Source organism: Tachyglossus aculeatus, chromosome 22 (assembly GCF_015852505.1).
Source record: "Tachyglossus aculeatus isolate mTacAcu1 chromosome 22, mTacAcu1.pri, whole genome shotgun sequence".
Classification (NCBI taxonomy): domain Eukaryota; kingdom Metazoa; phylum Chordata; class Mammalia; order Monotremata; family Tachyglossidae; genus Tachyglossus; species Tachyglossus aculeatus.
Window position 1 is genome coordinate 7,863,419 of NC_052087.1, and position 12,593 is coordinate 7,876,011.

The window sequence follows — 12,593 nt, forward strand, 5'->3', positions numbered from 1 at the left end:
GGGTCATAAGTGACTCTTTAGGGAGGGAGAAATAGGATGGGGAGATGAGATTGTAGTAGGGCTTTGAAAATGGAGAAGGGAGGGAGTGAGCAAGAGGACCAGGGTAAGGAGACAAGAAAGAGACATAGTGAGCGGGTTTGGCATCAGCGTTTAGTACAGTGCTCAGCACATAGCACTTAAATACTATTTATAGAGGAGCAGAATGTATGTGGGATGGGTTATAGTGGTAGGGGAACGAGAATAGGTGGTGGGGGGAAGAAAAAGTTGAAGTGTCATAAGGCCAACGATGAGGAATTTCTGTTTGTGGGGTTGCATGGGCAATCACTGAGGGCTTTTGAAGAGTGGGGAGCTCCAGTTTTTTGTTTTAAAGGAAAATGATCCAGAAAGTAGAGTAAAGAATGGACTGGAGAGGGATGGGCCCATGGAGGTCCAAGAAGAGGCTGATGCAGTAGTCTAGAAGGACTATGCCAAATACTTGGACAAACAAGGTGGCAGTTTGGATGGAGAGGAAAGGATGGATTCTAGAGATGTTGGGAAGATTTGTGACTGAACATGCAAGTTGAAGCAGAGATTAATCAAGGATAATGCTGAGGTTATGGTCTTGTGAGAGAATTGTGATGTTGACATCAGCTGTGGGAAAAGTCATGGAGAAGACAGGGTTGGGTAGATGTTTTGGATGTAAGGTGTGGGCAAGTCCCTCTAGACTGTAAGCTCACTGTGGACAGGGAAAATGTCTACCAACACTGCTATGTTATACTCTCCCAAGTGCTTAGAATAGTCCTCTGCACATAGAGCTCTGCTCAATAAATAAAGTTGATTGGGTAAGACATTCAAATAGAGACATCCTGAAGGCAGGAGGAAGTGTGAGACTACAGAGAAGGGACAATCATGGCTGGAGAGGTAGATTTGGGAGTCATTCTTCTAGGGATGGTACTTAAAACCATGAGAGCAGATGAGCTTCCCAACACTCTAGACTGTAAACTCATTGTGGGCAAGGACTGTATCTATCACCTCTGTCGTATTGTACTCTACCAAGTGCTTAGTCCAGTGCTCTTCACACAGTCAGTGCTCGATAAAATGACTGATACTTGGAAAGGGGAGGTAGACATAAAAATGTTCACAAACAGTGCCATTTGACTAAATAATTGGATATGCTCAAGTGCTGAGGAGGGATATAAATCAATAGGTAAATGCTAGAGATGGCAGTTGGATTGCTGTGCTACGCGATACTGGGAATTTGGTGAAACCTTAATGGAGGAGATGAATTTTAGAGCTGTGAAGGAGTGTGGCTGCTGAGAGGTCTGGTGGCTCTATGGGAGAGGAAAGGTTCCAGTTTAGGGGGATTGCGTGAACAAGGGGTTGGAGGTGGGCCTGATGAAAGCAGGGTCCAGGTAGGAGGTGGTCTCGGCAGGGGTGTGAGCTGTGGAGTAGCGGGTAAAGGGGACTGATGTGGGAAACGTGGAGAGCCTTGAAGCCCATGGCGAAGTGTATATCTTCGATGCAGAAGCAGATAGGCTGCTAGTGGAGGTTTTAGAGGAGTGAAGAATCAGTTACTGAGCAGCATTTCAGGAAGACAGTCTGGACGGCAATGTGGAGATGACTAAAGGGAGAGGTAGGGGCAGGGACACTGCAGAGGTAGTATAGTAGTTCCAGTAGCCATGTCGTGAGGAAGGAAAACTGTGTAGATGTCAAAGGACTGACTATGCCAGATTGTTGTTTACGATCCTGCCTCTTAATGTGGCACAAAGATATCTGTTCAGAGCGAAAAGGGTGTTACGAATTTTCATCTGTTCCCGTTGCCTATTTTAGTACAGATACGCTTAAAATGATAGAACAAAAATTTGGAGAAGTATCTTTTTTCTGCTACAATTTTTTGCCATCTGTACTGCTGAATTGAAGAGTATTAAAATAATAACCAGCTTGGACCAACGGTAGTAATAAAGATAGCACTGCCAACATAAAGGGACAGTGACAGACTTGAACGAAGATACGAACACGGGTTTCAGACCCTCGTATGGTTCGGTTTCTCCAAACCAGACACAGGCCCGAGTGTTGAAAGGGATGTGGGCTTCCTTTTGAGTTTCCTCCTACTGGATCGGTAATGCTTTATTCAACAGTTACAGCTGTTGGGGAGTCTTCTGCTGAGAATGTTGGAGGGGTTGCTACCTCAGGGCTTCAGGACCAAGAAGGGGTTATAGTGCTAGTGCAATTAGGAAACAGGTGAGAGGGAGCCACACCAACTTGTACTGAAAATTTGGACAACTCCCCTGTGTCTGCAGCTCATTATCGTTGCAGTAATCGCTTGCAAAATGCTTACTATGTGCCAAACACCGTGTTAAGTGTGGGGATAGATACGAGATAATCTGGTCCCATTTGGGGCTCACAATCTGAGTAGCGGGGAGAACAGGTATGGAATTCCCACTTTGCAGATAAGGCACAGAGAGGTTAAGTGGCTTGCCCAAGGTCACACAGAAAGTACATGGTGGAGCTGGAATTGGAACCCAGGACCTCTGACTCCCAGGCTTTGAAACTGCAGAATGAATAAGTCGGTACCATTAATTGACGACCAACTGTGGGGAGAACCCTTGTACTAAGCGTGTGGGAGAGTACAATATGTTTAATATATATGATTCCTGCCTTCAAGGAATGTACAAGTCAGTGGGAGGGGAGGAGAAGGGGACAGGTAATAAATGATAGGTGGGAGGAAGATGGGAGCATATAAAGTGGCGAAGAGTCAGCTGCTAGTAGAATCATCATCATCAATCGTATTTATTGAGCGCTTACTGTGTGCAATAGATGAATGTTTTCACCTAGGAGAAATGGAAGTGAGTAGGAAGATAAAGTAAAACAGGTAGCTTGAGGACAGGGTGGTTGGTGGTGATAAAATTGGTGATTAGCATCTCTGGACAGTCTTTCCTTTTGGTTGTGGGCTCATGTTATTTCCTGCACATTTTTGATTCCAAATTACCCGCTCCTCACAAGGAGAAAACAATGCAATTCAGGCTGGCTGCTAAACCAACCATTTCCCTGTATGAGAAGTGCTTATTACAGTGCTCTGTACAGAGGGCTCAAAAAATACCATTGTTTTGGACTACCATTCAAATTTGCTGGGTCCAATTTTTGTAGGTCTGAAACCTACCCGGACCTGTTTGTACATATTTATTACTCTATTTATTTATTTATTTTACTTGTACATATCTATTCTATTTATTTGATTTTGTTAGTATGTTTGGTTTTGTTCTCTGTCTCCCCCTTTTAGACTGTGAGCCCACTGCTGGGTAGGGACTGTCTCTATATGTTACCAACTTGTACTTCCCAAGCGCTTAGTACAGTGCTCTGCACACAGTAAGCGCTCAAGAAATACGATTGATGATGATGATCTAGCTGGCCAATCACACTAAATATTACTCTTGTCTTGTCTTATGCTGTCGAGCTGTCTCTTACCTATAGCGACTCTGTGGACACATCTCTCCAGAACGCCCCACCTCCATCTGCAGTCATTCAGGTAGAGATATCCAGAGTTTTCTCGGTAAAAATACGGAAGTGGTTTACCATTGCCTCCTTTCCACACAGTAAACTTGGAGTCCACGCCCTTGACCCTCTCCCACGCTGCTGTTGCGCAGCACAGGTGAGATTTGACCTGTAGCAGATCACCTTCCACTCACTAGCCTTGTCTATCCCCCCCCCCCCAGCACTTAGAACAGTGCTTTGCACACAGTAAGCGCTTAACACATACCACTATTATTATTACCAGGAGAAAGGGCTGTATCAGAGGAAGGCCAGTGTAGCAGCCTGATCTTTCCTCAGAGAGCCAGGGTGATCCAAAGTAAGAAACCAGAGAGCTGTGCCTTCAGCTTGCAAATGCCACCCAACGCAAGCAGCCTGGCTAATCCCCCTGCCTCAGTAAATGGGGGTGAAGGCAACTTTCTTCCCCTTCTCAGACTGGTGCTAGGGTGAGGAGGTGTAGCACCTACAACTCAATCAATCAGTAGTATGTATTGAGCGCTTATCCGGTGTGCAAAGGTGCTGTACGAAGTGGTTGGGAGAGTACAGTATGGAAGAGTTGATAGGTATATTCCCTGCCCACATAAACTTGCAGTCTAGATGGGGAGACAGATGTTAATATAAGCTCCAGATACATACATGAGTCCTGAGAGAGGGGTAGATGCAAATCCAAGTGCATACTATTGATGCCTCTCTACTTGTTTTGTTGACTGTCTTCCCCCCTTCTAATAATAATAATAATAATGGCATTTATTAAGCGCTTACTATGTGCAAAGCACTGTTCTAAGCGCTGGGGGGGGCATGCAAGGTGATGAGGTTTTGCCCCACGGGGGGCTCACAGTCTTCATCCCCATTTTACAGATGAGGGAACTGAGGCCCAGAGAAGTGAAGTGACTTGCCCAAAGTCACACAGCTGGCAAGTGGCAGAGCTGGGATTCGAACCCATGACCTGTTCGAGCCTGTTGTTGGGTAGGAACTGTCTCTCTCTGTTGCCAAATTGTACTTTCCAAACGCTCAGTACAGTGCTCCGCACACAGTAAGCACTCAATAAATACGACTATGAATGAAGGGCAAGGGCGATGTCGAAGGGAATGGGAAAAGAGGGGGCTGTGAGCCCGTTGTTGGGTAAGTGGGCTGTCTATGTTGCCGGTTTGTACTTCCCAAGCGCTTAGTCCAGTGCTCTGCACACAGTAAGCGCTCCATAAATACTATTGAATGAATGAATGAAACGAGGGCTTGGTTGGGGAATTGTAATTTCTAAGCGCTCAGTACAGTGCTCTGCACACAGTAAGCGCTCGGGTTTTGTTTTTCTGTCTGTCTTCCCCTTCTAGCCCGTGAGCCCGTTGTTGGGTAGGGACCATCTCTATATGTTGCCGACTTGTACTTCCCAAGCGTTTAGTACATTGCTCTGCACACAGTAAGCGCTCAATAAATACGATTGAATCAATGAATTTGTCTCCCCCTTACCCTCCCCACAGCACTTGTATATATTTGTACATATTTATTACTCTATTTGTACATATTTACTACTCTATTTTATGAATGATGTATATATAGCGATAATTCTATTTATCCTGATGGTATTGACACCTGTCTGTTTCGTTTTGCTGTCTGTCTCCCCCCTTCTAGACTGTGAGCCCGTTGTTGGGTAGGGACCCTCTCTATCTGTTGCCGACTTGGACTTCCCAAGCGCTTCCCAAGTCCAGTGCTCCGCACACAGTAAGCACTCAATAAAAATGATTGAATGAATGATTGAATGAATGACTGAATGAATGAAGGCCCCTGGGAGGAGCTGTGCTTTTAACACCCCTAATCTGTAGAGGCAGCGTGGTGCAGTGGGAAGAGCATGGCCTTTGGAGTCAGAGGTCAGGGGTTCAAATCCCAGCTCCAACAATTGTCAGCTGTGTGACTTTGGGTAAGTCATTTAATGTCTCTGTGCCTCAATTACCTCATCTGTAAAATGGGAATTAAGACTGTGAGCCCCTCGTGGGACAACCTGATCACCCCAGCGCTTAGAACAGTGCTTTGCACATAGTAAGTGCTTACTAAATGCTATTATTATTATTATTAATCTCCTCTCCCCAGCTACCCTTACCCTCTTCCTCCACTTCCCCACCTTTTCCCCGCCTCCTTCCCTGCCAACTGTCAGCCGTGTGACTTTGGGCAAGTCACTTCTCTGGGCCTCAGTTCCCTCATCTGCAAAATGGGGGGTGGAGACTGGGAGCCCCACGTGGGGACAACGTGATCACCTTGTATCCCCCCCCCCCCCAGCGCTTAGAACAGTGCTTGGCACATAGTGAGCGCTCAACAAATCAATCGTATTGAGCACTTACTGTGTGCAGAGCACTGTACTAAGCGCTTGGGAAGTACAAGTTGGCAACATATAGAGACAGTCCCTACCCAACAGTGGGCTCAATCAATCGTATTTATTGAGCGCTTACTGGGTGCAGAGCACTGTACTAAGCGCTTGGGAAGTACAAGTTGGCAACATATAGAGACAGTCCCTACCCAACAGTGGGCTCAATCAATGAATTGTATTGAGCGCTTACTGGGTGCAGAGCACTGCACTAAGCGCTTGGGAAGTACAAGTTGGCAACATATGGAGACAGTCCCTACCCAACAGTGGGCTCAATCAATGAATTGTATTGAGTGCTTACTGTGTGCAGAGCACTGCACTAAGCGCTTGGGAAGTACAAGTTGGCAACATATAGAGATGGTCCCTACCCAACAGTGGGCTCAATCAATCAATCAATAGTATTTATTGAGCGCTTACCGTGTGCAGAGCACTGTACTAAGCGCTTGGGAAGTACAAGTTGGCAACATGTAGAGACAGTCCCTACCCAACAGTGGGCTCAATCAATCAATCAATCAATAGTATTTATTGAGCGCTTACCGTGTGTAGGGCACTGTACTAAGCGCTTGGGAAGTACAAGTTGGCAACATATAGAGGCAGTCCCTACCCAACAGTGGAATCAATCAATCAATCAATCATATTGAGCACTTACTGTGTGCAGAGCACTGGACTAAGCGCTTGGGAAGTACAAGTTGGCAACATATAGAGGCAGTCCCTACCCAACAGTGGGCTCACAGTCTAAAAGACAAATGCCATTATTATTATTATTATTATTATTATTATTATTATTATCATTATTATTATTTTATTATCATCATCAAAATCATCATCATTATTATCAGGCTTTAACAAGATTTCCATTCGTTTTGGAAAGGCTAGGCCAAGCCGCTTCCCCGCCCGGCGTCCGTTAGCCGTTTTCCGTACGGCGACATGGCGGCGCCCGCCCCCGCCTTCCGTACGGCGACATGGCGGCGCCCGCCCCCCGCCTTCCGTACGGCAAGATGGCGGCGCCCTCCCCGCCCTCCGTACGGCGACATGGCGGCGCCCCGCTCCTTCGTCACTGGGGGCGGGCCGACACGAGGCACGCCCTTTCGCCCGCCGACCAGGTAAGGATGCTTCGAGCCCGTGGTCCAGGGAGGAGGGGGGGAAAAAGATGCCCCCTTCCTTGAGGTCCCCTTCTAGTGCCCCCCATCCTCCCCCCAAGAAGATGCCCCCCACCCAGTGCCCCGTCCCCCCGCTCCTTTTGGCTCAGCTCCTACTGTAGGCCAAAGCGTTGCCCGGAGACCGTCATGGAGGAGCAATCAGGCGGCCCCGACTCCAAAAAAAGGGGGTGGGATGGTCACCGGAATCCCAGCGAAATAACCACCATCATCATCATCATCATCAATCGTATTTATTGAGCGCTTACTATGTGCAGAGCACTGTACTGAGCGCTTGGGAAGTCCAAATTGGCAACATCTAGAGACAGTCCCTACCCACCGGTGGGCTCACAGGCTAAAAGGGGGAGACGGAGAACAAAACCAAACATACTAACAAAATAAAATAAATAGAGTAGATATCATCATCATCAATCGTATTTATTGAGCGCTTACTATGTGCAGAGCACTGTACTAAGCGCTTGGGAAGTACAAGTTGGCAACACATAGAGACAGTCCCTACCCAACAGTGGGCACAAATAAAATAGAGTAATAAATATGTCCAAACATATATACATATATACAGGCGCTGTGGGGAAGGGAAGGAGGTGAGATGGGGGGGATGGAGAGGGGGACGAGAGGGAGAGGAAGGAAGGGGCTCAGTGTGGGAAGGCCTCCTGGAGGAGGTGAGCTCTCAGCAGGGCCTTGAAGGGAGGAAGAGAGCGAGCTTGGCGGAGGGGCAGAGGGAGGGCATTCCAGGCCCGGGGGATCAATCAATCAATCAATCGTATTTATTGAGCGCTTACTATGTGCAGAGCACTGTACTAAGCGCTTGGGAAGTACAAATTGGCATCACATAGAGACAGTCCCTACCCGATAGTGGGCTCACAGTCTAAAAGGGGGAGACAGAGAACAGAACCAAACATACCAACAAAATAAAATAAGTAGGATAGAAATGTACAAGTAAAATAAATAAATAAATAAATAAACAGAGTAATAAATATGTACAACCATATATACATATATACAGGTGCTGTGGGGAGGGGAAGGCGGTAAGGCGGGGGGATGGAGAGGGGGACGAGGGGGAGAGGAAAGAAGGGATGATGGCGGGACAGGCGAGAGCGAGGCACGGGGAGGAGATTAGCGGATTAACAGAGATTAACCAAGAGCAGGACGAGTCGGGGAAACCCGCAGGTTGGAAGGGGGGCATCATCCTGCCACCCTCCCCGCACACCCTGGTGTTCCCGCATCTGCCTCCACCTGGCTCAATGACCGCTCCAAAATGCCGGCAGGTTTTCCCGGCTTCGGATGTTAACCTTTAAACGAGGGAATGCCCACCAGGAAACCCCCCTTGGAGGCGTTGGAACGACACCCGATGTCGTGGTCCACGGGGCGAGTAGGGCAAGGCTGCAATTTATTTGATATTCCTTCACCCCCGCATCCTCTCCCCCCTCCAGCCTCCCCTTCAGACTGTAAGCCTGGGGGTGGGTAGGAATCATCGTATTTAATGATAATGATGATGATTTTGATGATGATAATAAAATAAAATAATAATAATAGTAATGATAATAATAATGGCATTTGTCTTTTAGACTGTGAGCCCACTGTTGGGTAGGGACTGCCTCTATATGTTGCCAATCAGTCGTATTTATTGAGCGCTTACTGTGTGCGGAGCACTGTACTAAACGCTTGGGAAGTACAAATTGGCAACGTATAGAGACAGGCCCTACCCGTATTTCTCCCTAGGACGGTGTCTTGCCTGTCATGAACGCATTAATGTCACGATTGCTGTCATTACCAGACCCAGAGGAAGTCCAGAACCTGCACTTAAATGTTGGGCCAAACGTAGAGGGAATGACATTATTTTGTTAATGTGTTTTGTTGTCTGTCTCCCCCTTCTAGACGGTGAGCCCGCTGTTGGGTAGGGACCATCTCTATATGTTGCCAACTTGGACTTCCCAAGCGCTTAGTACAGTGCTCTGCACACAGTAAGCGCTCAATAAATACGATTGATGATGACAGCATCATTTCTAAAGGGGCCAGGGCTCCTGAATTAGGCAGGACCACATTAAAATTTGGATTCTTGTTGCCCCACGCAAAAGACGGCTGATGGGGGCACCTCCTTCTCCCCCCACCCTCAGAAAACCTCCCCAAAACAAACGCACCCTGCTTATGGCCACAACAGAGAAGGCGAGGGCCATGTCGTCCAGGGGAGGTGAAGGACTAACATGGGATAGGCAAGGGCAGGAGGGAAAGAGAGTGGAGAGTCCAGAGGTGGTATGGCCTAGTGGATAGAGCACGGGCCTGGGAATCAGAAGGACATGGTTTCTAATCCTGACACTCCCACTTGTCTGCTGTGTGACTTCAGGCAAGTCACTTAACTACTCTGGGCCTCAGGTACCTCATCTGTAAAATGGGGATTAAGACGGTGAGCACCACGTCGGGGGTGGTCCCCATTTGTTGCTGAATTGTATTTTCCAAGCATTTAGTACGGTGCTCGGCACACAGTAAGCGCTCAGTAAATACGATTGAATACGAACGTGATTGAACGCGAACTGTGTCCGACCTGATTAGCTTGTATCATCTACCTCGGCACTTAGTGCAGTGCTCGGCACACAGTAAGCGCTCAGTAAATACGATTGAATACGAACGTGATTGAACGCGAACTGTGTCCGACCTGATTAGCTTGTATCATCTACCTCAGCACTTAGTGCAGTGCGTGGCACACAGCACTTACCAGATACCTTCTTTTAAAAAAGATGCGAGCCAACAGATTTTTTTTTTCCTCCCCTGCTGTTGCACGCTGTTCCCTTGGGGTTTCCCTCTTGGCCGGCCCCTGGGAGCTGTGAGCCCACTGTTGGGTAGGGACTGCCTCTATATGTTGCCAATTTGTACTTCCCAAGCGCTTAGTACAGTGCACTGCACATAGTAAGCGCTCAATAAATACGATTGATGATGATGATGGAGTCCCCAGAGAGTAGCCGCAATAGGGACCTGTGCCAGTTGCCATTTCTCTGCTTAGCCTTGCTTGCTTCTGTCTGCACCAATAATGGTAAGTGATTCTGGCAGGCTAAGTAATTACGATACTCCTGAGCAAAACCTTATTAAAATCACGTCTCCTCCAAGAGGGCTTCCCTGACCAAGCCCTCAGCGCGGATCCCAGCTCCGCCACTCGTTGGCTGGGTAACCTTGGGCAAATCACGTAGCTTCTCCGAGCCTCAGTTCCCTCATCTGTAAAATGGGGATTAAGACTGAGAGCACCGTGTGCACTGAAGCAGTGTGGGCTCAGTGGAAAGAGCACGGGCTTTGGAGTCAGAGGTCGTGGGTTCAAATCCTGACTCCGCCACTTGTCAGCTGTGTGACTTTGGGCAAGTCACTTCACTTCTCTGTGCCTCAGTCACCTCATCTGTAAAATGGGGATGAAGACTGTGAGCCCCCTGTGGGACAAACTGTTCACCTTGTAACCTCCCCAGTGCTTAGAACAGTGCTTGGCACATAGTAAGCGCTTAATAAATGCCATAATAATAATAATAATAATGTGGAATATGAACTGTGTCCGACCCATTTAACTTGTATCTACTCCAGCACTTAGTGCAGTGCCTGGCATATAGTAAGCGCTTAACAGATGCCATAATAATAATAATAATAATTATTATTTTTATTCCCCCCCCCACCCCTCCCTTCTGTGTTACTTGTGCACTTGGAGTTGTACCCTTTAAGCATTTGTTATTCACCCAACCCTCAGCCGTTATAGCATTTTTGTATCTGTATTTTAATGTCTGACTTCCCTTATAGACTGCAAGCTCCTGCTGGGCAAGGAACATGTCTACCAACCCTGTTGTAGTCTCCCAAGTGTTTAATACACTTCTCTGCTCACAGTAACCGCTCAGTGAATACCATTGATTTATCATGAGGGTTTGTAAGATCTTTGTGGGCAGGGATTGTCTACAACTACTACTCTTTTGAATTGCATTCTTCCAAGCGCCTAGTACAGTTCTCTGCCTAGCGAAAGTGCTCAATAAATATGATTGGTGAATGTTCCTCCGACTCTTCGTTCTCTCCTTTGTATCCTTCCTTCTCTGGGCCTAACCCTCTGTCACTGTGTAGCTTATTATACCTTCCTTTCTTGCCTTTTCCCTCTCCCCCCATTACTTGTGTCGGTCAATCAGTGGTATTTATTGAGTACCATCTGTGTGCAGAGCACTGTACTAAGCACTTGGGAGAATTCCACACAGCAGAGTTGTGGGACACGTTGCCTGCCCAGAACGGGTTGAAAGCATAGAGGGATCAATCAGTCAGCCATACTCTCTGCCCCAACTTTGAACTCCAGAAAATATCACCCCTTCAATCATCCTTTCCTACGTTGCTCACCAGGATGTTGAAGAAATAAAGAGGTTTTGAGGTTGTCTCATTCCATAGACCTGGCGGTCGAGATCAGTTGTGCCGTGTTAAATATTAGATAGGCTCGCTTGCCAGGCAGTTTCCCTAGCAGTTTGAGAGCAGTGAACTCGTAAACACTGTGGTTGCTTAGGAAGAAAAAGAGAAAAATTCAGACGACAGATACCTACATCAGTGGTTCGGTACTGAAACGTTCCCACTCCAGCTGGACTCATAGTTCCCTCCAGTTCCAGGAGGGTGTGGACTGTGGTTCTTCTCTTCCTATTCCTCTGAGCAGGAAAATGTTCTCAGCTGCATGCACTTGGAAGATCCTTTGATCCCATCCTTCCTTGAATTTCCAATACGTGATGAAATAAAATTATGGTCTGAGGAGGAGCTTTGTGACCCTGACAGAATTGCAGATAACTTTCAATATAACTGGAGATGTATCCAATTTGTACTTATAATTACCTTTGGTAAACAAACCATCACTAGCATTTATGAACTGCCTACTGTCCTACGCACTTGGAAAAGTTCCCAGTCATTTATCCTACCCTATGGCCGTGGCTAGGATAATTAAGTGTGAGTTAACATGTTGAGAATATGGATAAAAGTTAAGGTGTATAAAGGAAGTGCCAGGGGTGGCTGTTGGTTGGACCCAACCAAGTGGCCGTGAAAGTCCTTTGGAATTGAAGGGAGGAGAAGGGAGAGTTCCAGTTAGGGGGAAACACGTGAGCAGGGAGTTAGAGGTGGGAAAGTCAAGAAGGAAGCACCATGAGATTAGCCGGGAAAGAATGAAGGATATAAACACAGGGAGGTGGCGAGAGACAGGCGATGGAATGCCTTAAAGCCAATGGTCAGGAATGGTCTCGATGCACAGAAGACTGGCGAGAGATGAGTAGAATGACGATTTAAAAAAATGATCCAAACAGAGTTAACTATGGGACAGTGGGAGACAGGAAGACCAGACAGGAAATTGGTGCAGTAATCTAGAAAGGGATATGACAAGCAACTGGCCCAGTGTGTTGACTCTTTGGATGGAAAGGAAGGCTTCGAATAGAGAAAAAGTCTTCATGAAGACTCTTAGATGAATAAAAGGCTCATGTTACAAGCCTCAGTAACTTGTATCTGCTTTAGACTCAGAAATCAAATGCCCAAACCACAATAATGCAGGTTTTTGCTTCCATCCCTCTTACACGAGTCAACAGTTTCCTGCTCTTCTG

At 47.0% G+C, this 12,593-nt stretch overlaps 1 protein-coding gene across 1 annotated transcript in view; it reads left to right on the forward strand.

The window, feature by feature from the left end:
* The first annotated feature begins 6,879 nt into the window (after positions 1-6,879).
* Positions 6,880-12,593, forward strand: part of TCP11L1 (t-complex 11 like 1) — a 40,492-nt gene continuing 34,778 nt past the window's right edge. The window contains exon 1 of the mRNA XM_038764597.1: positions 6,880-6,963. The gene's annotated coding sequence lies outside the window, so the exon portion shown is untranslated. The remainder of the gene's footprint in view (positions 6,964-12,593) is intronic.